General features: G+C 40.1%; 1 long non-coding RNA gene across 1 annotated transcript; it reads left to right on the plus strand.

Moving 5' to 3' along the window:
- Window positions 1-5,885: 5,885 nt before the first annotated feature.
- On the plus strand, window positions 5,886-24,870 carry LOC139793723 (uncharacterized). Its single transcript, XR_011724747.1, has 3 exons — window positions 5,886-5,978; window positions 22,333-22,427; window positions 24,522-24,870. It is a non-coding gene; the product is annotated as an uncharacterized lncRNA (long non-coding RNA).
- The last annotated feature ends 608 nt before the right edge of the window (window positions 24,871-25,478 follow it).

Raw genomic sequence — 25,478 nt, forward strand, 5'->3', positions numbered from 1 at the left:
CAGAGGATCCCATCATCGGTTTTACTGATGTCGATGTCAAAGAGAAGAAAAGGTTTCTCTTACCCGAATCTTTCGGGGTATCGAACGGTCTGTGGAGAAGGGTCACTTTCGGACGAAACGCTCGGGGAGACGGTTTAGACCGAAATTGCTGCCTGCATTCTCCACCAGATGTTGCGTGAGATGAATCTCGCCGTGGGCGCGAGCTCGGTTTGCAAACAGAGTCAATCGAGATAGCGTTGGTTCGGATTACTATCAGAGAGCTAACTTCGGTCCGCCTGGCTCTGGAACCTCTTCCGGAACCACACCCTGCTGAACCCGGGCATGCGCACCTGGGCCAGCCCCAACTGGGCACAGGTGGGGCGAGCACCATCTGGGCCCACCACCCAGCAAGTCCCAGCACCCGCTGCCTACACTTTTCTTTTGCACTAAAACCAAACAAAACCAACTGAAAAAAAAAAAGGGGGGGGAAAAAACCCCAAACAAACAACAAACAAACCCAACAAGAAGCAAACTAAACCACTAAAGGCACATGATGTAGCTGCTGGCATGGCTGGGTTTACCAGGACAGAGATGTCAGTATCTTGACTGCAATGTCAGCTATCCTGGTTACTTAAATTCTCACTCATGCAGACACACTCATACAAAAACTTAAATGAAATTTTAAAATTTGCCTTTAATGCAATAAGAAACTCATTTTAAAATGCTGTAGAACTAATTTGGAGATTTTTGGTCAAGTTTTAAATAACATTTCAGTTTTCATTTTTAAAGAAATTAATAAAATAGTAATTTCCGTTATTTCAATTTTTCTTTAAAAAGTTCCTAGTCCAGATCATATAAACTTATTGCTGTCACTTTGCTGTGATACAAATTTTCACTTGGTATTTAGTCTAATTTCTGTATTAATTACCTGTTTTGCTTTCAGAGATCTTATCCTGCTTCTTTCTTTAAATTCATAAAATCAGTACACAACTACTATCTTCAGAGGAAGTATATGAGTTTGAACAAAGACTGAACTCCACTGACAGAGATAGGCAATTTATGCGATCCATTTTATATAAGAAAATTACTGTCCCTGAGAGAGGATATATATGAATAAGTGTAGTGATGTTGTGGGGTGGCCTTAAAAGATACCACCAACTCTGTTATCTGTTATCTGTTATACTGAAGAAGTATCACAGATCATGCAGCCCCACAACTACTTAGTGTGCCTGGAATAATGGAGCTGTTTTAAGTTCCTGGTGTATATTAGGGTATAATTAGATCCATAGCTTTAACATATGTTTTATAAAGTCGGACAGTGCAGTTCATATCAAATGATTTTCTGAGTTAGCTATTTTTCTTATAGCACTAGGTGTTGGGATGGTTTTTTTTTTTAGTCATGTTTTTAACTTGGATTATATAGTGTTCCTGCCTAAAGAAGACCTAGTATCTTTACAGTTGCAGAATCCAATCATTTACCTTACAGACAATACTAGTAACTTATATCTATTAATTTCCTATAAAGAAATAATCCTAAAATGAGCGTGAAAATGTCTTCAAATACCTCTAAAAAAAACATTATCTTCCCTCCCCTTATCATAGCCAGGGTCTAACATGATATTATGGTAACTCAATACATTTTTCAGAAAAACATCCTTCAAAACACAATGCCAACATACAAGCACCTGAAGGTGGGGATTTTTTTTATTTTTTTTTCCCTGTTGTTATTTAAGTCTAACTTCAATGTGAGTCCTCAGCAGGATCCTAAGAAATACCTTTAGAGGGAGTCTGAAATGATTTTGAGAGCAGAGGTGCATTAAAGAAACTGCCTAAGTGGTAAACATTGCTATTTATATTATGTTTTACTTTCTGTGGATGGTTGAGGAGATATGCATATATCTCTTCTTCCTTCCCATTGCCTTGAAAACTTAGAAAACTTTTGGTTTTCTATAGTTTTAAGTACTACATGGTAAGATAAAAGGAAATGATGAAAACACAGGAAAATTATAAGTGTAGATTGGAGCAGATGTTTCAGATATGGAAATGTTATTTTAGGATCATTATACCTTCCTTTTCTGCTTTTTGAGATGATGAGACCTCAAAAGAAAAACAAACAAAAAAACCAAACCCAAACAGGTTCTTTTTCTATTTTTTACATTGGATTTTTATTGGTCCAATTAAATTTATGAATATTATACTGTGTTCCATGTCTGTCTTATACATACAAGTATATAAAGACATTGAAAAACATACTACAGAAAAATGTTTTATATATAGCATATGTTTTTGATGTTTTTAAAAGGCATCTTTCTTGTAACCACTTGCTGTTCTTCATACAAGAGTTCATTCTCTAACATACAAATAACTTGACAAGATTTCACGGGAGCATTGTGCTACTATGTGATGAAGCCATGTATTGAAAGCTGATACTGCTAGAGCTAAAGCAGTGGTTAAGGACATTTGCTTGGAGTACCTTGAAGCATGAAGGCCGTATCAGAACTGGTCCTAGAAGCTGTTCTAAAGGGCACCTTGGGGAATTTCTTACAGACAGGATTAGCAACATGGTCTGTCCCCACGCTGGTGTAAAGTAAATATAGATTTGTAGTTTATAAAGAAGTTCTCAACTTTCTATGCATTGTAGAGGCCATACCTAATACAGATGTTAACTTATTGTGGTATTTATTGCACTCAGCAGTTAGATTTTACACCAAGTTTATTTCAATATAATGTACAGCAATCTATATGGTTTCGTTGGACAATATAAGTTTAGTTTACTGCTAGAAAATATTAGCAACACTTTGTCATGGTTTAGGCCCAGTCAGTACCAACCAGGCCTCCACCTGCTCACCCCTCACCCCCACTGTGGGACAGGGAGGAGAAAATACACCATAAGGCTCATTAATTGTGACAAAGATAGGGAGGTTTTCAGTCCCCAGTTACGGTAACAGGCAAAAACAGACAGGTTCAACTTGGGAAGAAAAAACCTAATTTAATCTACAAGGAGAATGAGAAAACACGTCCAGGTCTCAATAACTTCACCCCTCCCTTCTTCCTGGGCCTGGATCACTGCACTGCTACGTCCCCCTCAGGGCACAGGGGGATGAGGAGCCAAGGTTTAGGGTCAGTTCCCCACATGGTGTTTCTGCCGCTCCTTCCTCCTCAGGGGGAGGACTCATCACAGCTTTCCCCTCTTCAACACGGGGTCCCTCTCCCGGGAGAGTCCTTCAGGAACCCCTGGGACATGAGTCCCTCCCACAGGTGCAGTCCCTCAGGCACAGGCTGCTCCCGCCTGGGCTGCACACAGAGTCACGGCTGCTGCGGGAGCAGTCACCTCCCCTGGCACGGGGTCCTACACGGCTGCAGAGCCACATCTGACGCTCTCTGTGATCCTGCACAGGGTGCTGCTTCACATCTGCCCCACCTGTGACAATTCAGGGGCTGCAAATCCACATTTATCCCACTGTGGTCTTTCAAGAACTGCTCCACCATGCTTCTTCAGGGACTGCTCCACTGTGCTTCTCTATAGATTGCAGAGGCACAGCTGCCATCTCACCATGGGCTGCAGGGAAACCTTCATAGCTTGGGCACCTTTCCTGCTCCTTTTTAACCATCGTTGGTGTCTCTGCTCTGGCACTGTTCTCTCACTTCATCCTCTATTCTGCAGGTCCTGTTTTTTAATAGATTTTTTGCAATTTCATTTTCCCTTGTTTTAATAGATTAGTCTCATCCAGCTTCCTGTATTTGCTTAGCCTTGGCCAGAAGTGGGGCCAGGACTGGAACTGGAGAAGCCTCCAGCAGCTTCTCTCAGGAGCCACCCCTATCCCCCTCTTGCTTCCAAAACATCACTGCAGCAACCCAAGACAAGTTACAAAAAGCTTTGCCTAATCTTTCCTCTGTGTTCTCTCCCTAGGCACAGATTCTAACATCCAAGTCAAGATGGGAGAGAAAATAGGCTGCTTTTATCTTCCGGATGTTAGTTGGTGTGCCCAGTACTTGGATGCCTAATCCCTTATAGGGACTTGGAGCCATTCTAAACCAAATTTAGGAGCTCTCCTCTGTTATTTGATATATTTAAGCTTTGCCCCATCAGTCATCCCTAAGGTATCTGAATTCCTCTGAAAGGATGTAATGTTCAGGTGTTTCTGGAGCTAACGAGATTCCTTAAGACAATAAATTTCCTGCTCCCTCTAGTTTTGCCCAAGGAAGACACAAGTCAGTGATGAATGGACAGAGGTGTCTCTGTCCATCTTACCAGTGTTAGTAGCACAGTGATGTTGAATCTAAAGGGTTCTGAGACATGGAGCTGCACACAGTGGTTCAAAAACAGTGACATTAATACACCGCCTCTACTTCAGTATTAGGTATTTTAACTTCCTTGCATCATAAAGTGGTAACAACAACAGAATTTTTATGCTCTGGAGATGTCAGGGATGCAAATTTGTTTGCAGATACCCTCTGTGCAAGAAAAACTTCCTACCATCATCCTCATACACAAGTAAGGTTAATTTCTGGAAAGGCAGAGTTCCCTGCACTATTTCCATATCCTCAAAAGGATGTCTGTTAAATGAGTGCTTTGCAGAAGCGGGCAATGGATGCAGTGATTTAAGCAATGTTTACCAAACCACTAGATGGGATTCAGTCCAGAACTTTGGCTCTAAGCATGTTGCAGAGTAGAAGAAGATATTCTCAGAGGCAGACGTTGGAAGGTAACAAGTGTTGTAAACTCTGTATGGTACACCTTGTGACAAGGTTGTGTTCTCTGCTCCTCTACTGCAATCATGCAATCACAGGATTCAGTTTATGCTAAACTGTGGTGTGAGCTAACCAGCTCCAAACACAGAGGCATCCTTGCTCGTATCAGTTTTTCTGAGCCAGTATATTCTAATGAAAAGCAGCCACAAACAGATGCCAGTGGACAAATAAAATAGAAAATAGATAAACATTTCCCCTACACACACTCCCAATGTCTTCCCACTATCTTTTGAGAATGTGCAGAACTTAATTTTCAAAGCTCTTCTCTTTCAAATACTTGTCTGATTTCCCTTCGAGCTTTTATGAAATTGTAGTATCACCAACATAATTTGTTAAGGAGTTCAAAGCTCTACTATTGAAGTGAAAAACCTTGTTGACACTGACCCCAACAGTTTAATTTGCCAGCACATCATTCTCAAGCTGGAGTACCGGATAAACTATTGAGCTATGTCTCCATAAACAGAGCCTTTTCTCGTAAGTGTTGCCTTTCTCTGAACGTTTTCAAGTTCTGTGTTGGTGTATGTTGTGTTTTGTGTGAGTTGGGTTCGGTTTTTTTTCTGGGGAGAGAGTGGTGATAAGGAAATCGGGGGTTGTTTGTTTTAAACAAGGGTACAAGTTCACATAGTATTGAGATGTGTGCAAACCGCTGACTTATATTGTAGAATTCACAGTGACGTCTGGCAGTAACTTTCTGACCTATGCCGAGCGACAAGCTGCAGCTCTCACAGCCTAAGGTGTTGCTCCCACGTGGCTGCACTCACCTCAACGCCGAAGCCTTGTACTGGGTACTGGGCACTCTGATCCTAAGTGCAGGCGAGGCTTGCGCCATATGCCAGGGGCCTGGGGCTGCCATTTCTCTAGGGAAGGGAAAGCACAGACTAGCTGTGCAGGGAGTGCACACACAGTTTACCACACACATATTCTCACCTCCTCCCTTGGAGTACTTAGGAATTTTGGCCTTGCAGCGTGTTCGGAAGCACCCTGTTCCCCAAAAAGTCCCCGACCAGGGAGTGAGAGCACACTACGAGGTGAGCCCCAAGCCCCGACGCCGTCGTTGTAAAATGTCCGCCCATGCCCGCACGCTGCACCACTGCAGCTGTGATTGGCTGCTCTCGGGGCAGGCTCTGCTGCTATTGGTTGCTAGGAGACTCCAGGCTGCCTAGCAACCTCCGAGGGGCCGCTGTGGCGCTGGTGCCTTCTCCTGGTGGGGCGGGTGCCGCTGGCTTGGGATGGGGATGGGGTTCCAGGTGAGTGTCACGCCGAGGGCTTGTCCGGGAGCTGTGTGACCCTGGGGTTGTCCCCCACCTCCCCTGCCATCCCCGGTTCCGACTGCTGTGTCGGGGTGTTGCGGAGTAGCACCCCTACAGCACAGGCAGCGGCGAAGCGCAGGGTAGGGGGACGGCGGGACACGGTGTAAAACATCCAAGTAGTTCCTGGGGAGGCAGGGAGGGCAGAGCCAGGGAAAGGAATAAAATCTGAAAGTTTGCCTCTGCTGCCCTGCCCGCAGAGAACAGCATGTGCCCCTGAGCTGAGGAGATGGAGTCGTCCTGGAGTGGGAAGCAGCGTAGCGAGGGCAGACAGGAGGGAGAACAAGCCGGAGAGAAGCTTGTGGTGTGGGGGCAAAGGCAGCAGCCCAGGGCGGTGGGAGAACTGCTGCTGCAGGCTGCAAACCTGTGGGTTCGAGCAGGATAGAAAGAGGCAGTTCTCGGCTACTACTGTGAAATGTAATCTGCCCTTACAAGGAGTTTTACTCGTTTGTATCGCTTAAAAATATGGTCCAGTATATACACAGAAGAAATGGGTGAAGAACCGATAAATACCTAAGGCCCTGAGTCCTTCTGTGTTTTTAAAGGTGCGGCTGGCTGCGTTTTCTCTGTTTTTTCTGAAGCAGATTTATTTCTGTTCTCTAGCATGAGAGAAATGAGGCAAAGCTCTGTTCACAGAAGGTTGCACTGCAACTGCAGCAGTGATGGAGAAATGAAGGCCAATACATTTCAAACATACCTTGGGTGCTTTCTAATCAGAAAGGGCTGCTGTGCAGTAAAACGATGCCACGATTTCTTGTCTAATACCAAGTTCACTGCCCCTGGAGCCAGTGATATAAATAAAACCAATTCACTGTAGTAAAAACAGTGCAGCATGGATGTCACCCCCTGAAGCATTAGCCTTTCCTGTTTGCCATAAGAAAACTCATAATTCAGTTGCAGAGAGTTTCAGCTAAAATGGTTGGCTCTGTCTCAGGAATGTGCTAGCGTAGCTGTACTGCTGCTTGCCAACATGAAGCACTGGCAGGGCACATTCACTTCCATATGGAATATACAGCTTAAACAAGTACTGTGTCAGTGTCTTGCTTAATTTTTGTGCCAGTCTGACTTATATCACCGTAACTGTGCATCATATAGACTGCTGAATATGTATATTTGTGTTGGATTATGTAATTCTGTATGAGCACAGACTTATCAGTTTGAAGTAGGTTTAGATTTACTGCTTTTAACAGAACTAGTTGCTTTGTTGATTCTTTTGTTTGTTGGTTGTGTTTTTCTGTTGCTTGTTTTTTTTTTTTTCCTTGAGGTTAATATTGGGGATACTATTATTTTGGTACCAGAATGCAGACTTGTTCTTCAACATACATAGCATCCGGTGGGAAAAAAATGATGGACTAGACTAGAGGTGCTTCATCTTGATGCTTCTTCAGCTGTGCAGTCAGCTTACCTGTGGGCCTGATCTGTATGATACCTGTGGGTATGATCTGTATGATACAGGCTTGGTGCGAGGATGTGTTAACAACCCCAGCTGTGCTGCATGGCTCATTTATCCTTGCAAGCACTATGCTGTTTCATAAAGTGGCATCTTCAAATGTGAAGTAGCATTCATACCCAGCAAGATGAAGGGGATTTGGGAGACTGGCAGAATTAAACACCCAGGCTCACCCAGAAAAATCTCAGGGATATCTTGGCAGCATTTACTCTACATCTAGGTCAGAAATTAACCCTTAAGAACTATACTGGGTGCTCTATCACATTTTTTTCTTTAAAACCATCATGATTATTTTGTTTTCAGAAATAAACAACTTCCCAGAAGCGGAGTGGTAGAAATAGTTGGTAAAAAACCCTATATTCTGATACTGAGACATGAGAGATACCTGAGTACAGAAAACAGAGACACTGAACTTCAATTTTGCTTTGCAAATATCAATTGTAGGAAAAAAAACAAAAAAACCCAAAACTGAATATTTACCACTTTCCAATGTTGAATAGGACCAGGAAAGCAAAGATGGATTTTCACTTTGCTGGCACAGCCCAGTGACTCGTCTGCCTTCAGTATTTTAGAAAGAAGCCTGAAAATGTCTAAACTGTATCTGACTTTCCCTTAAAGATGATAGAATAATAGAATCATACAATCATAGATTGAATGTATTTGTATGTATTCCAACCCCATGTTGGGGTTGGAAGGAACCTTAAAGATAATCAAGATTCAACCCCTCTGCATGGGCAGGGACACCTCCCACTAAACCAGATTACAGGAAGCCCCATCCAGCCTGGCCTTCAACACTTCCAGGAGAGGGAGCATCAACAGCCTCCCTAGACAATCTATTCCAGTGTGTCTTACTACCCTCATGGTGAACAATTTCTTCGTGATACCTAACCTAAATCTGCCCTCTTTCAGTTTAAAGCTCTTACCCCTTGTTCCATCACTTCTCTCTATAGTGAAAACCCCTCTCCAGCTGTCCTGTAGGCCCCCTTGTACTGGAAGGCTGCTATAAGGTCTCCCTGGAGCCTTCTCTTCTCCAGGCTGAACAGCTAGATCTTGGCACTTTTGAAGAATTACAGCAGTTTGAATCTATTTTCTCCCCAGCTGTCTGTTCTAAAAGGAATACAACATAGACCCAAAGGCTTTATGTTTACTAGTATTCCCTGATGCTGGAGGAATAGCTAGGTAATTTGTAGAAGTTACTGCTTTTTTTTTTTTTTTTTTTTTTTTTAATCACAGTAAACCGGTGCCTCCAGTGGAATAGTTTTTGAGGTAAATAAATAACAATAGTTAATATGATATACACACCTACTATGAAATTTTTCTTACAGCATTCATCTCTAAATTTCTTCTGTGTGTATAGGAGGCTGAAGAATATAAAAGAGGCAGCTAGAGATCAAAACTTTGCTGAACTCAAATTTTAACCTTCCTCCTTCAGAAAATCTTTTAGATCTTTTGTTGTTATTTTTGCCCTCTTTTATCTTTGGCATTATTGCAGAAATTATGTCTACATATGTTTTTGGAATGTATTAGTTTTATATTGCCCCACCAATTAATGCAATGATGCAGAGTATTTATGCTAATGCTGTATTACTTTTGCATGCAAATGTTGAAATGAGAGCACTGAAATGCAACTATTTACAGATCTCCACTACTCTTCTTCCAGTATACAATGAGTCTGCATCGTTCTGTGTAAATGATTCTGCTTTTCCTGCATTTGTCTATCTGCTTCACTTGTCTGTGTGTTTGCAATTATGTTGTGAGTGCATATATGCTTTTGAGCTTCTAAGTATGGGTTTTTTTAATTAGATTCTAGGGATTTACAGAAAGAGAGCAAGCAATATGTTCTATAAAGGTAGTTTATTTGCCTTTTTTGCAAATTCCATGTGCTATCTTAAAAAAAAACACACCACAACAACAAGCATTTATGCAAAATATATACAGCAAAGGGAATTGCTTCATAAATGCTTCACATAAAAAGTAAACAAAGATTCTGTACCTTGAAGAAATACTTTTATTCTAGTAAAAAAAAATGCAAACAACTTCCAAGAATAATCAGTCTTATCCTCTACAAAGTCCTAACATGCAAAACATTTGATATGAATATTCTGTTTTATGTCACATAATACTCTGATTATATAGGTTATTACGTTATGACAATACTGTGTATTATATTAGAAACTGTAATATTATAGTATTATATATTTATGTAATATTACATGCATGGCTCTGGTGGTGCTATAACAGAAGCTGCTTCCACAGTCCCCATACTTTCTCTGAATTTCAGGCATTTACTGCTACTTTTTTGATTAATTACCTTCAGAGAAGTAAAAGCAGTCCAATTTATACTTGTAAAACTAGACAAAGTTAAAAGCAGTGTTGGAGACAAAAGTATACCAAAAAAAATATGGGGCAGGCAAATGTCTGGTGTTATTCTCTTAAGTCATCATTTAGGCTTTACATAAGGTTGTCCTTAGCTGTGGGAGCCAAACAACTACCTTAGCATTGTTCTACTCTTACAATTCCTTTTCAGAGGAGTGGCTGTGATTGGGTACAGAGGAATCTCATTTAGGGAAATGCATTGTAGTTTTGTAGTTTGACTTTGATCTGTTCAGTGTCCTTCAGTTTCTGTTTGGTTAGGTTTTTTAGTTCCAGATTGTGAGTTTGCAAAACCCGGGGGGGGGGGGGGGGGGGGAGGGAGGGGGGCGGAGCTATATTAACCTATAAAACTTCAATAATACTTAACAATAATCCATAATGTGTTAATAAGAGGCAAAAAAATCTGGATTAGATGTTTTTTTCTTAATCAGGTGTTCTGGTACCTTTTTCATTGCCTTCTCTCATTATCAAACATTGTTCATAGACTCACAGAACCATAGAACGGTTTGGATGGGAAGGGACTTTAAAGATCATCTAGTTCCAACCCTCCTGCCATGTTCAGGGACACCTTCCACTAGACCAGGTTGCTCAAAGCCCCATCCAGCCTGGCCTTGAACACTTCCAACTACAACTTCTCTGTTCCAGTGCTTCACCACCCTCACACTACAGAATTTCTTCCTAATATATAACCTAAATCTACCCTTCTCCAGTTTTGACACTATTCCTTGAAATTCATTTTCCAGTTTAAAACTACTCCCCTTGTCCTAAGGCTACATGGCCTTGTAAAAAGTCCCTTTCCAGTTTTCCTGTAGGCTTCCTTTAGATACTGGAAGGCTGCTGTAAAGTCTTCTTGGAGTCTTCTCTTCTCCAGGTTAAGCAACCCCAAATCTCTCAGCCTGTGTTCAGAGGAGAGGTGCACAAACCCTCTGATCATCTGCATGGCCTTCCTCTCGATTTGCTCCAAGGCCTTAATGTCCAGGAATTCCTTGTTCATCCATGCAAGTCTCCTCACATTCTTACCTGCCTTCCTCTTTGTTGGGATGCCTTGTTCCTAGGTTTGGAGATGATCCTTGAATATTGGGCTCTTCTCCATTCCAGAGCTTTATTCCATGGTACCCTACCAGGCGGATCCTTGAAGAGGTCAAAATCTTCTCTCCTGAAGTCCTGGGCTGTGATTTTGCTTGTTGCCCTGTGGCTAATGCACATGGTCCTGAACTCAATCATTCCATGGTCACTATAGCCTAGGCTTCCCAAAACCTTCAAACTCTCAACGAGTCCCTCCTTATTTGTCAGTACACAACCCCACAGCACCCCTTTCCTTATTGGCTCTGCAGTGCATTGCTGATTACTTCTCGACACAGGTGGTGCAGGAGCCTCCTGGACAGTGTGTGCTTGGCTGTGTAGACTTTCTAGCAAATGTCATCATAATTAAGTGCCCTATGAGAGTCATGGCCTGTGATTGTGAGGCTACCTTCATCTGTCTGCAGAAGGCCTCATCAGATTCTTCATCCTGATCAGGTGGCCTGTAGTAGACAGCCACAGCAGTATCTATCGTGTTTGCCTGTCCCTTTATTCTTACCCACAAACGAACTCTCAACTCTTCATTCATTTGTTGCCCCAGAGCTTTTTAGTGTTTTGTGATTCTGTCCAGGTTGTGGGTTGCTGTGTCATTTGTGCCCACATGAAAGAGTAACAATGGATAGTAATCCATGTTTTTAATAAGTTGAGGTACCCGCTCAGCAACATAAGGACCCTTAGCTCCTAGAAGACAGGACACAGCCCACAACTCCCTGTGAGGCCAGCATATGGGCACCTCAGTGCCTTTAGAGAAGTCACCCACTAAGAGCACATGACATGTATTTTCTCAGTACCCATTACGTGCTGCTGGTACAGTTGCTTCTTTTGGACCTTGCTAGGGGTTGTCTGTAGTTTCTAATGCTTCATCTCTGTTACTGGTTAGAATGCTGGAGGATGGAGACTGTGGCAGAACCCTCATTTTATGGGTTACCAGGGTCGAGGTGGCTAATTCTCAGTGTTCTCTGCTACCATTACAAAATCTTGAAGCCGTCTATCTCAGAATTGGCTACTCTAATACTATGCAGCCATTTATCTGTTTCCATCAACTCAGCCACCTGACATGAGAGGTGATCAGTCTGCACACCCTTAATGTGGGTAGTCCCTTATCTGTGAGAAGGGTCTTAGTACCCATTGCAAGCTACTGTCTGTACTGAAGCCTCTTTTCTTACCAGTTCTGCCTGAGTTGAAGCACTGATCTTAGCTCACCCTTCTGGCTGAGACCTCAGCCCTTCCCTGTCCTATGGAGCCACCCTCAGCTTGCAGCACCCTTCCTGGGGCTCTGGGAAGCCCCCTGTTCACCTCAGGCTGATGCTAAGCTGCAGTAGTAGTTGGTCCCACTGCTGTGTCCCATGCTGACTCTTACCTAACAGTTATCTTAATACTATATCCAGATATGTACCTGCATTGTAGTAGGACCTCATTTAAGCCAATAAGAGTTAAGAAGAAGCTGGTAGTGTCCCACCACCCCATTTTTAGCCTAGTCTGGCTGCAGCACTTAAAACATGAAGATGTGGGTTACAATGTGGTCTGTTCTTTACACAAACAGTATTTTACAATTATCACACTTCTTTTGTGTGGCTCAACTGATAGTTATCTTAAAAAATAAAAAAGTAGCTACAACATCACATGCTGTGTCCCATAACAGGTGTTAGATTGGAAGCTAAGGCATTTTGTAGGGCAGGTAGAACAGTGTTTCAAATATTCTCTGGTAAAGGAGAGAAATTAATTACATTCAGGGTGACTGTGCATGTACTGCTAGATGAAACTGTGCCAGCATCACCTCCTCCTTTGGCTGTCCTTTGATAGGAAAAACTAATCCTTTTATGTTTTTTAAAAGGTGCCGAACTCCGGGTGATTATTCATTGCTGTAATTCCCAAGTGAAGGACAACCAGCTTAAGTATATAATTGTTCCTGAAAGGCTCAAGGCTTAAAAGCCTTGTCATGGATGCTTTGACTTTGCATAGTTCTCTCTCTACACATCAGCTTTTGAAGATTACATTCATGTTTCTCTGCATTTTGTATAAGAAACTAGGGATGAATCTGCTACTTATGTTGTGTCTGAAGTCATATCAATTGGAGATATAAAATGAGATTACTTGCAAAATTAACTTATTCATATAATTTTTTTTATTCATAGATGTAGATAATTCCAATACTGTTAGCAAGAATACATTAAAAGCCACAGCTTGCCCTCACTTCAGGGTCTGAAATGTGTCATAGATTGAATCCATGGAAAGTACATTTGTAAATTTTGAAGTTTACTTTATCCTCTGGCTATAGATAGCCTTCCTTCACAGGCAGTGACACTAGGGACATGTATCTTGAAGGAATATAGGGACACTGGATGTATAGGGATGGGGTTAGGAGAACTAAAACACAGACCTGAGTTTGGCAAGGGATGCAAAGACTAATAAGGGCTTTTACAGGTACACAGTCCAAGAAAGATATGTACCTGTTAGAGTTGGTCCAGAGGAGAGCCACAAAAGAGGGTTGGAAATCATCTCCTGTGAGGACATGATGAGAGAATTGTGGTTGTCCAGCCTGGAAAAGAGAAAGCTCCATGGAGACCTTTCAGTACTTCAGAGGGGCCTTATAAGAAAGGCAGAGTCTTTTTACCACTACCTGTAATAGTAGAAGGAGTAACCATTTTTAACTGAAAAAGAGTAGATTTAGATTGGACATGGAGAAATTTTTTATGGTAAGTGTGGTGAAATACTAGGGCAGGCTGCCCAGAGAAATTATGGATGCCTGATCATTGGAAGTATTCAAACTCAGGTTCATCAGCAACCTGATATGAATTACCTTACTGCCCAAGGAAGGGAATTTGGAGTAGAGGATCTTTCAAGATCCCTTCCAACACAGAACATCCTGTGATTCTATGATTCTGACTTTATGATTGTAAAGCCACAATCAACACAAGTTTTCTACACTGATTTAGTTCCTACAAACATCTCTCATTTACATTCAGACATATTCTCAGTGGAAGCTACTGGTCATGCATTTCCTCTGTATTTCTGAGGTTTTATTCTGTACCATTTTTTGACACCTACAGAGTCACATGGGCATAAAAGTGAGTAAATGATAGTAAATCTATTCTCACTGGTCAGGCAGAAGATTAGTCTTAGACTTTCCCACTTACAGGTTCTCTTTAGGATAATTTGATATTTGGGTTGTAGGCTGTCATACTGCACTATGCTCTGTCCTGTAGTGATGTGGGTGTGATCATGGACAGTTACATCAACATCCACTGAAGAAGAAAGAAACCAAATTTCATTCCCTGGCCTTGGTCCTCAAATGCAGAGGGGGCAGAAAGAAGGCTGTTGCCACTTACTACCTAAAATGAGTTCCTACTGCAGGAGCTTTCCAACTGTTTTCCTGAAAAAGTAGAGTTGATCTAGGCATGCCAGCTTTGTGTCAAGCAGGGACTAAACCAATGCAAAAAGGATTCTGAGCTGCCTTCCTTGTGCCTTTTGTACTGCTGGATTTAAAAAAAAAATATTTGCATAGGCAGGGAAAAAATGGCAGATTTATGCAATAAGGAAATTATAGCAGTATTTCAAAGAGTAGAAAATCTGACCTTAAAAGGAAATGGAAATTGTAATAGTTTTCAGTACACTGAAATTTGATTAGTTCACATTGATCTTGAGTCTATTGCTCTTGTTTGTATTTATATGTAGATACCATTACTATTGAAAACATTCATAATGTATCCACAGTGCTCAGATGAGGTTCTATATTATATTCAGCACATGAATATATTAATTCTCCTTTGTTTCTTTTACCATTTATGATTTAAGACTAAAATGCCCCATTATTGACCAAACCAGGACAAATACATTATAATGGGGCAACAGCAGTAATAAATAGGGGTCAAAATGCTGTCTGTAGATGTGATTAAAGCACAGAGCCAGGAATAAGAAGTTTACAAGCTTTATTCCTCACTTATTTTTAGGTAAGTAATTTCTCTTTGTTTCTCATATGTATCACCTAGAGAGACTGACTTACAAGTCTCACCAGGTTGTTGTCAGGATTAATTATAATGTTTGCAAAGTGCTTTGAAGATAAAAAGTGCTAGGTAAGTGCTAAGTAATATTTTTATTCTACTGGAGTCAGAATAATGTCAAAAAGAATGTCAGCTTCAAAGACTTTCTTGTCAGATTTAGAGTGCTCATAGGATGGATGAAGGTTATCTAATTTTATCTGCACATACTGAAATTATTGAAGTCAGTATCCTTTCTTTAATACCAGTAATACTGAGATTCTTGTATTTTATGTAACTATTTAATACAATAATCAATGTTTGTTTTTTGATGATTACATATTAAATTAATTTCCACAACTTCCTAATTAGAGACAAGAATACCCAATATGCTGGAAGAAAACCAACTTCTGTTTAAGGAAATCTACTTTCTTTGGAGAGTGTTGGAAACAAATGAAGGGACAGGTCCTCCCAGGTACTGGTCCTGACACTCTTAGCAGCTTACGAACCCCTGAAAAAAAAGAGCTGTTTGCTAGGGGTGTGGGGTGGCAATAGGAGAATGCCTCAAGGACTCACACAGACTTCTCTGAAACAAACCTCTTGAAAAAGGCAGGGATTGAAAAAAAAGGAAGATTGTTGAGGATTACTACAAGCCTGTATAACAGCCTTGAAGAGTTACAAGAACTAAACTGGAGGGGAACTTTGGGAGACAACAAGGGAAACATTGGGACACACAGCATGAAGCCAGCAAAATCTGCAGTAACTCGGGGAAAGGTTAAGAAAGGAGTGGGAAATTGTGACCACCAACCCAATTCTGGACCAAAAAGATTTGCTTCTCTGCATAATCTGGTAATGGCCTTGTAATTTTTAACTGGGAAAATTTCACTTTTCAACCTCTGTTACATTTCCCTTTTGGTTCTGAGCAGGCCCAGAAGCTCACATTTAAGCCATGGGGGTCACTTGCTCTGCCTATTTCCCTTGCCTTTAGAGGGGATGAACTGGTTTTGCTTATCTAGGAGAATGTTCTTGAAAATCTCCCAACACTCATTAGCTCCTTTACCCTCCATTGAAGCTTCCCATGGGATCTCTTCCCAGACTTCACAATATTATTGTCACTGCAGCCAAGTTTGTCACTAACCAAGATCGGGTTTTCTTGGCTAGTGAAGTATCAGTCTTTATTAATTATTTCTTCTGTAGTTCTAATTAAAGCTAATTATTAAATAATGGGTGTTGTTTCACCTTAATGCAACCAAGGGGATTCATGAACCAGTTACCTTCCTCCTGTATCTGGGGTGGGTGTAATAGGGGGAAGGAGGGAATCTCAAAGAAGTTGTTGTAGGAAAAGTTACGCACAGATAAAGAAAGAAGTGAAAAGCAGGAGGGAATTTTAAAAGGAACTTAAACTAGGTCAAGATCCATGATTTGTACAACTGCTTTATATTAAACCCACTGTAGTAGCATGCTGTAGTGAGGAATCTTAATACACCCCCGTTCTAAGTTATGAATATATGTCTTTAACCTTGACTTGATTCAGTTTTGACTTTCATTTTTGTTTCATTAGAAATTTTTGGTTTATTTTGAGATGTTCTAAAATTTGTACAAGTTTGTTGAAAGCAAACCTCTGTCACCTCGAAACTGAGAAGATATGACTGGAGCTCATGAACTTTATATGTTTTGACATTTGCTTCAGAGTAAGAGGAATTACATGCTATTTCTGAGTTTACCTCTTGATATGTGTACAGTAAGTGTTATAAACTGAGCCTTGCATTAGACTGTCTTTCACCTGTCTACTTCAGCCCTTCAGCTGGAAAGTTGGATTTATGCACTTCACTGAGTTTTCATGCTTTCTGCAGCCCATAGGCTGAGTTTCACGAACTCAGACCTTGATGGTGCAAGCAGATCTGGGGACTGAATGTTGTTGCAGGCAGATGTGGTCTTTCTGTGCACCATATCCCTCAAGCACAAGAATACTTGTGCCATTTTCTTCTATGAACACAGGGCAGTTATGTTTGCAATATCACAGAGAGCAGCATAATTGATTTAGTCACTGAAGATTGACAGTAGCAGTACATTTAGGGATCCCTTCTCGGATGAAAATCTGCCCTTGTTTTTACCTTCTACTTGCCTTGCAAGTACCTAATCATCTCTCCTGGATGGAGAGGAGCAAAAGCAGAAGGTCCTGCTCAGTGCACAATCTCTGCTGGTTTTGTTTTCTGCAGGCAGTGGTAGTTGCTAGTAAATCTTGTCCATGCTCAGAGCAATTGCCAGCTGTCCTTGCTTACTTTCTGAACCAGCTGGATAGAAGCCAGCTCTGAACTGGAAGCCATGTAGCTCTGTTAGCACAGCGCTGAGCCAAAGTGCCACATGAGCCTGAAAGCCCTGTCTCCCAGCAAGGTTTGTTAGCTCAAACTCAGTGCCATGTTAATTGTGCTCGGCATCTTCTGGTCAGCTGCTGGCTTACATCCAGCCAGCCTGGAGTGCAGACAAAGCCAGTTACAACTGCCCGTAAAGTACCATGTAGTTGCAACCCGTGTTTCTTTCCACAGCAGTCAGCCTTTCTTTGCCTGAGCCCTTTTTAATATTGGGCTGCAAATATGAAGTAGAAGCTTTGTGCTAAGCACTGTCCCTCTAAGGAGGAGGGTCTTAAAATGTCTGGAGTGAAATAAGGAGTATTATTGATAAGTATGTTTATAAATAACCCCAGCTCTTTCTTCAAGATCTCTTATCTGTCACTGCCTTTTTTTGTAACTGGTTTTATCTAGTAATTTGGATTAAGGAGAAAAAGATGTATCATTAATAACTTGAAAAATTAATATTAAAAGTAAAACCACATCCGAACTATATTTAAACTTATGTGTGTTCCAGAAATTTATTTGTAGATTACTATTTAAGTGCTGCAGAACTTATATCTTGGGTTTGTGCTGTGTTTTTCTGGAAGCTGGGGACACCACAGGGGTGGCTCCTGTGAGAAGCTGCTGGAAGCTCCCCTGGTTCCATTCCCTGCCCCACTTCTGCCCAGTGCTGAGCAGATGTGGGAAGCTGGATGCACCTCTACAAGTAACATATTCAAGAAGGGGAAAGACCTGCAGAGCAGAGTATTCCACAGCTGCAGATCCACATCTGCTCCTCTCTGCAATCCTTCACGGGCTGCTTCTTTATGTCTGCCCCTTCTGCTCCAAATCTGAAGTTACCTGAGACCTCAAAAATTTGCATCCGAGAAATCTTCATGATTTAGGACATGCAGAGTTACTGTTCAGTATCCAAGGAAGATGTTAACTTGTTTTATGTTGCTTTTTTTTTTTCTTTAAATGTTTAAAATTTAATGTTGCCAGATAGCTTGTGCCCCACCAGATTATTAGCTTCAGCTAAACACAAGCCTCTGGAAAAAAAATGTGGAATTAAGGCATAGGGTGATGCAACATGTAATCTCTCCCTTCCAGAGGCAGCAACTGGTCTCTGAAATTACCTACATGCAGTCTGCTAACATTCATTATGTTAGACATATCTATATGGATTGCAGGAGGATTAGCCACAAGAATTTAGAAAAGAGAAGACTGCAAATATGTGATCCATGTAGTTTGGCTGATCTTTTGTGACATGAAGAATGAAAACAGTCTTTTGCCCCTTTCAGGTTATCAAAGCATTGGCATTTTTCTTTTGATAAAAGGGAAGAAAAGTATATGTTGTTGGGCTATACCTCATTTCAGTTACCGTGTATGGGAAGAAGGGAAAGGTGAATTTCTTACTGCAGAGATGATAAAGTGGGATACTGGATAAGTAAAGGCACCATGCTTTACAGTCTTGTGAAAAAAGGAGAAAATGAGTTTTTCCTTTTTTTAGTAGTTCTCTAAACTCTCTGCCAAACTCTCCACACCATATTTTATTTAGACATTAATCCCTCAAAAGCCACTAGTACCTGAATAATTTCTTTGAAGTCTTAGGATTTGGGGTTAAGTTGGTTTTCATAGGAGTTTACTGTTCTGGGATAGGTGCTTTGGTTATTTGCTTGTTTTTTTCTTGAAGGGGTGGGGAGGAGGAGGGGGCAAGGGGCCACAGCAGGTTGAATGCACATATATATGGTTTATTTTGTGCTCTTCCTCAGTTTAGTCATCTAAGCTGTGTATTTAACTAGGTGTCTGGCCAAGCAGTGTTCTTACTTACCACTTTGTCTCAACTTCAGCAATCACCTTCCCTCACACCTTGTGCAGTTGATTGATATGTATCTTTATTTTTTATTATTTTTTCCTGAGTGGTCAGGGTCTTTTTAATGACCTTCAAACCCTGATTTAACTCATGCTATTGTTCACATCTCTGGAAAGTCAACCATGTGGACGGAAGGGCAGTTCAAGTCTGTTCTTACACTCTCCCTCCAAGACAGCTAATAGTTTGAATTCATCCATATTCCATTAGTTAGGGTCAACACTCTCACACACTCTCTCCTTCCTCCTGCTACAATCTGTTGCTTTTTTCTTGCATAATCTGCCCACTTTTGTTCTTGAAAGTTATCCTTCATTATAAAACTACTTTTAAAAACAGTACCTGTTGTCTGAGACAAATCACAATTCTTTTTTCCCCTTATCCTAAAATAAAATCAAAGCAAACACTGCAGTAATTTGTGGTATGTATTATGCTTATAGTTCACTTTTAGAATATTGGGAAATATTTTTACTGGAAGGAAAGGTTGAATAACAGAGGTATATTCATACAAGCAAGTTGGATCATAAGAAAACTGGACATTTTTATATAGCTTGTGTTTGTGTTTTGGAAACTGATGATTGTGAGTTTTAGTACCAGTTAGTTTACCAAAGCTAGTAGTTCAGGAAAGCATGATGAGGCATACAGTGACATCCATATATGAGGAATGCATTTTTAGATTTTGTAATGTCATTATAAGCAGAAGTTATGTTATGGGACCCCTTTGTTCAAAACATTGCATTTTAGATCTCCAACCTACCCTACTGATTTCTGGCTACTTGAAGTTATCAATGTAATCAAGATAATCAGATGTTTGGCTCACAAGTGCCAGGCATTTGGTACTCTTTTAGTTTTGTTTCATTAGAAGTGATTTATCTTAATGATGTTAATTGAAGGATACCCTGTGAAGGTTTATAGTGTTCCAGAATTACCATCTATGATTCAGGAATTTCCTGTGTCATATCTTTAGAACTGGGGAGACTATAAATAGAAGGTATAGCTATATGATTATTTTATATATACTTTTTCCTGAACATTCATTTTCCAGACAGAACACTGGACTAAATGGACCTTGGTTCTGGTGTAGTACAATAGGTCTTACTATGCATGCCGATTTTTATGAACAACTGATCTTTAAACAGTAAGGACTTTTCCACTTTAACAAAGCATGCATTTACTTTCAACGTAGTTTGCATTCTGCTGAAATCCACAGGAAAGAAATTGCTTCACTGCTGTCCCCACTTGGAATCATAATAAATAAACAATATATTTGGCAGTGAATGCTTTCTTAATCTCAGTGACTAGTGCTAAAATAAGAGGTGGCCTGCAATCAGGAATATATTTTTAGTTGAAAGAACTGCTGCAGGAAGTGCAGCTTTCAGCACTATAGTGTCAGAGGCAAATCCTTATTGATTCTGACCCCTCTGCATTAAACATCTTGCTGATCAACTCTCTGACAGTGCTGCTCTGACAGACACTGGAGCATGGGATTCAGAGTAAATGGACCTGCCAGAGCAGGTTTCCACAATGATTACATCAAAAGCCTGGGAGTGATTCTACATTTTTTCACTGTAAAAGTCCTCTTAGTGTCTGTTTGGCTTTGCAAAAGGACGTTAGACACACAGTGCTATGCAGCAATATTTCAGTTTTACTTGTTGCTTAAGATTTTCACTGATGTTTTCTTCATCATCCTCTGGACACAACTGTTTCAGTCCCTTAACCATCTGTTAGTTAACGTACTTCTTAAGAAAAACATGCTTTCATAGCTCCCATTCAGCATATTTTACAAAATGCATTTTTGCAGGTTGTGTAATATCTATGGTGTCTGCTCTGAAAGCCCCACCAACTAAGGTTTGTGAGTATTGAGCAATCTGGTTCTTACAGTTCTATAAACCTGAAATTAAGATTGTAATCTTAAGACGTAAGTGGTATCACTTTTTCTTTCTGCTTCAGATATATTTGGGTTTCAAGCTTCAGGACCTTTTCACATGTAGAAGTCATTCATATGAAGGCTATTTATAATGCCATCCCTCAAAAAAAGCCTGGATTAATTTGTTTGGACTCCAAGACAACAGCCATGGCTTTCTTCAGCCAAGCATGGGTTCTAATTAATGTCATCTAGGTATCTTCAGGCATCACTTCTGGTCTGTAGTCTTTTGTATCTGAACTAACTGAAAAATGTCTGCTATCTGAACAAAGGAAAGATATGTCCATGTTGTAAGTAAGTGAACAGATGGAAGTGAGAATAATTGAAAAATAAAAACTGATGCTGTTTTAGGTTGTTTTGTTGGTTTTTTGTGGTTTTTTTCTTTTTTTTTTTTGCTCCTCTCTGTACTGTTGTTGATAAAGTGAAAATGGGTCCTTTCCACTTTGATCAGTTGCTGTTCTCTACAGTGCTGGATGACATCTATGTCCATTTTTCTGTGCATTTTCTTCAGGGTTTCGAGGAGACCTCTCCTACCTCACTCAGCTTCTTCGTAAAGAGATTCAGTGTCAATATATGAAGTGCAAACCCAGAGCATATCCATTTTTTCCTTCATTATATGCAAGAGGCAAATTAATGTTTTCTTTTTTATTATTTCAATTGTTTTGTGGAACTTTGTACAGAATGCCTAGAGGATTTGGTGGGATTGGTTTGTTTTTTTGTTTTATAATACATTTTGATTACCTGATACAGTCATTTGAATGTGCTGCTTTCCCATCTTACTTGGATCAGCAAAGAAGTGTGATGGTTGCTTTTTTGTTTTGTTATCAGTAGTTACTCTGTTATTCTATTGTTAGGTCCACTGTGGAAAAGATGGGTTTTTTCTGTTATTACATCATAACAGTATGTCTGGATGCTGTAGGCACTCAAGAAGCAAATTATTCAGTGGAGTTTGCTAGGGTGAGCATGCAGCACTGCTATAGTTTACAACCTGAAGTACTCTCACTCATTTTAGGTCAGAGCAGTCCTGAATTGAGTGTCGGTTTGACCTCCTTTGAGTTATGTTTTTTGTGCTGTGGCTTCCTGCTTAGACAAGTGTCATAACAACACATTTAGAGACCTCCAAAAGAAAAATACTTAGCAAATACAAAATGTGCAGCTTATTTGGACAACTGATCTCTGAAGCTAAAAGGTGGGGAAGAAACTACATATAGATGTCAGCAGCCCAGCTCTTGGAGTAAAGGAAGAAAGCTGAACAGTTTCCCAAGAAATTGATTAATCCTTTTCTCCACATAGGTACAAAAATTGAAGACCACTTCAAAGCACAGTGATCATCATTATTATGGCCTCCAGAAAACCATTTAAGACTGGGGTGCAGCATGGCTCAGAAGGTAATGGTAATTTGGCACAGCTGGTAATTTCCTAAAGCACAGGGAGAATTGTGAGCTTTCACTGTTATTCACATATCTAGCAGAACACAATGAATAGGCAGTTCAAAATAGTATCCTGTTTAAGCCATACAAAGGCCTCCATTATTTACTCCTGTGAATGTGTATGAGCATGAATGGATAAGAAAATACTCGAGTTAATTTCTGTTTCTTATAGGTCCCTCTTCTGGTTGTGCTTGCTTGCTTGCTTGTTTCTTTGCTTGGGCAATATAGTGGATTCTGTTGAAGCTCTTAGCTGCTCTGCTCTCCATTCAACCCACTCCAGTGAAGCCATGCATTTCCATACAGAAAGGCTTTGCCTTTTTATCACTTGTTCTGATGGGAGAAGCAGCCCACGGGAAGGACTAGAGCGAGCCATATAACATCATTACTATTAATGGGCTCAGAAAGCAAAGTCCATGAAAATACACTAGTTCAACTTGGAAAAAAAAAAGGCTGAAGTTTTACCACATCTCATTCAAATGATAAATGAAAATGCTGAACCATTTCAACAAGACAGATGAACACCCTGAGCTGAAGAAGGTTGTTCAGGCAGATTGCATCCATGAAACCTATGGTTATGAAAGATGACTGCAGTATCTTTCTGTATCAGTATTAATGATGCTTAAAATACATTACTGAATATACACATCTGCTTACAGATATAGCTAGATTTGAAGGCATGACATGCTTTGTGGTTTTTTTCTTTAACTAATAGATTATTGGAAGTTACTGCCATAGTTCAGCTTCATAACTTCACTAATGTAAATTGAAAAAGTTTGGTAGTTTGACAAATGTTCCTGTCTACATCAAACCCTCTGAACCATAATAATTTTTAGCTAGAGATGTGCCAAAGTACTTGAGTACAATTTGGGCAGCTGGCGAACTGTTATCCAGTAGTTCACAGACACAACTTTCACCTTTTCTCCTCTTCTTTCTTTACATTTCAGTGAATTTTGCTAGGAAAATTCTTAGCACAATGGGGGACACTTTGTTTCTCTACTATATTTAATTACCTTTTAACATACTGTTGTACTACAGTCACGTGAGTACTGACATATGGTATGCTACTGAACTGCTGAGATGGTATTATAATACTGTAATATAATACTGTTATATACAGTATTACCTTTAACTGATTAAACTGGTGAGGAATGGATCTGCGTGAGCTGTACTTTAATATTCCCTTAGTAGAACAATTTTGGATGACTTTTTGAATGGCAAAGCTTACTGACTATCAGAAATAGTATGAAAACTGGCAGCCTGACAAGCAAACATAAGAGATTCAATAAAAACATTATTGACATTCCCAAATCTTGATCCAAAAGAATTATAACTGTTACCAATATATAGTAACAGTTTTAGCCTCAATTTCAAGTATTTTCCTAATATCTGACATTGTCTTTCAGTGATTTGCTGCTTAGAGCAATTTTTAGAAAATCAGTAGCATCACCTATTTCATTTTATAATAGTAATCTGGCATTACTCTGTGCAGGAAATACTTCAGCTTGTCAAAGTAGTTTAAAGACTTGTGGATGGCTACCTATATTAATTAATTAAGAGCATGCATGAAAAAATACTTTTACCTCTATTTTTTGTTAAAAACAGATCATTTTTAAATAGCTATTAGTAATGCATTTAAGAAAGGAACCATTTTGTAGCAACTAGTCTTCTGCAGTGCAACACCTGCAATGTGTGGGCTAAAGAACACTTTGCATTTATTGGCAGTCTAATCAATGTCTTGCCAGCCTAATCAAACTACTACAAACAGTTATAATTATTCCAAATTAAATTATACTAACATATAATATTACATCTCATTCCTGGTAATGATCCACTTCATACTATTAATTTTTTATTTTTTTTTTCTAGATACTGGGTGTTATGCTCACCCTTTCAGTGTTCTTATTGCAAGTCGTGAGCAGTCAAGTTCCTTTTCTAGAAAGAGAAGAGTATTGATGGTAGAGAATTTTCTTCCTTCTCAGACTTCCTCCACATGGGGCTGCTTTTGTATGATTTCAGTCCATTGCTAATACTCCTTTTCTTTCTGTTCCACAGGTTTAATTATGCAACGGTTGCTGAGTTCCATTATACCTTTATCACCGTGATTTAATTTCTTTTAGAAGTACATCTGTGCAATTTCAGAAAGGTAACCTTAAGCAAGTTCAGTTGTGCTCACTGCACCATCAGGCCACATCCTGCTACAGCTACAAGTGCAAGTGAAGGCACAGACTGACAAGTCCTGAGCCTGTGTACTGGAATTGGTACAGAGCCCATGGCATATATTACTGGCAGTAGCAACGTTACATCACCTGGACTTGCAAGGCCATGGTTCTAAATAGATGGGAATGTAATACAATCAGTCATTCTGTGGCTTTTTTATCAAAAAAATAACATCTGGTTTGCAGTCTAGTAGTGAGTTTACTATTCTACACCTGTGGAACAGCTTTTTCATGAACCTACTCTTTCTTCCGGGCTGGTGTAAAAGAATTTGGGAGATTTGTGGGTATTTTTGCCTGTTCTCCTGCTATAAAATTTGCAGGTTTCAAACTAAAAGTGTTAAGTAACAGCAAGAGTTCAAAGGTGTGTTTCTATGTGGCTTGAGAAGATGTTATATGGGGATTTAAAGGATGCTTTTCCGTAAGTAGAGTAAGATGCATGAACTTCCTGATGGGTGGTGAGGTGAAAGAGGAAGGGGGAAAAGGGCTCTAAGCAGTAAGATTTACATAGTAAACATTCACAATGTTCTCAGCTCTGAGCCTCAAGCTCATAGTGCTGCAGCCTCTTGTGTAGTGAGTTCTGGAGTGTTTTCTGGCATAGGTGTGAAGGTGAAGTGCATATATGCACCCTCCACCACAGATAATGTCCTGCCCTAATACTGCCATTTCCAATTTAATGCACTTTTCTACTGATGAAAGATAAAATCTACATTTACATGTTACTTAAAACAGACATGAAAATACTTGAACATTTAGAGTTCTGTGAACAAAATTCCAAAGACCTTTTGACTTCATA

This window comes from Heliangelus exortis, chromosome 2 (genome assembly GCF_036169615.1).
Source record: "Heliangelus exortis chromosome 2, bHelExo1.hap1, whole genome shotgun sequence".
NCBI lineage: Eukaryota > Metazoa > Chordata > Aves > Apodiformes > Trochilidae > Heliangelus > Heliangelus exortis.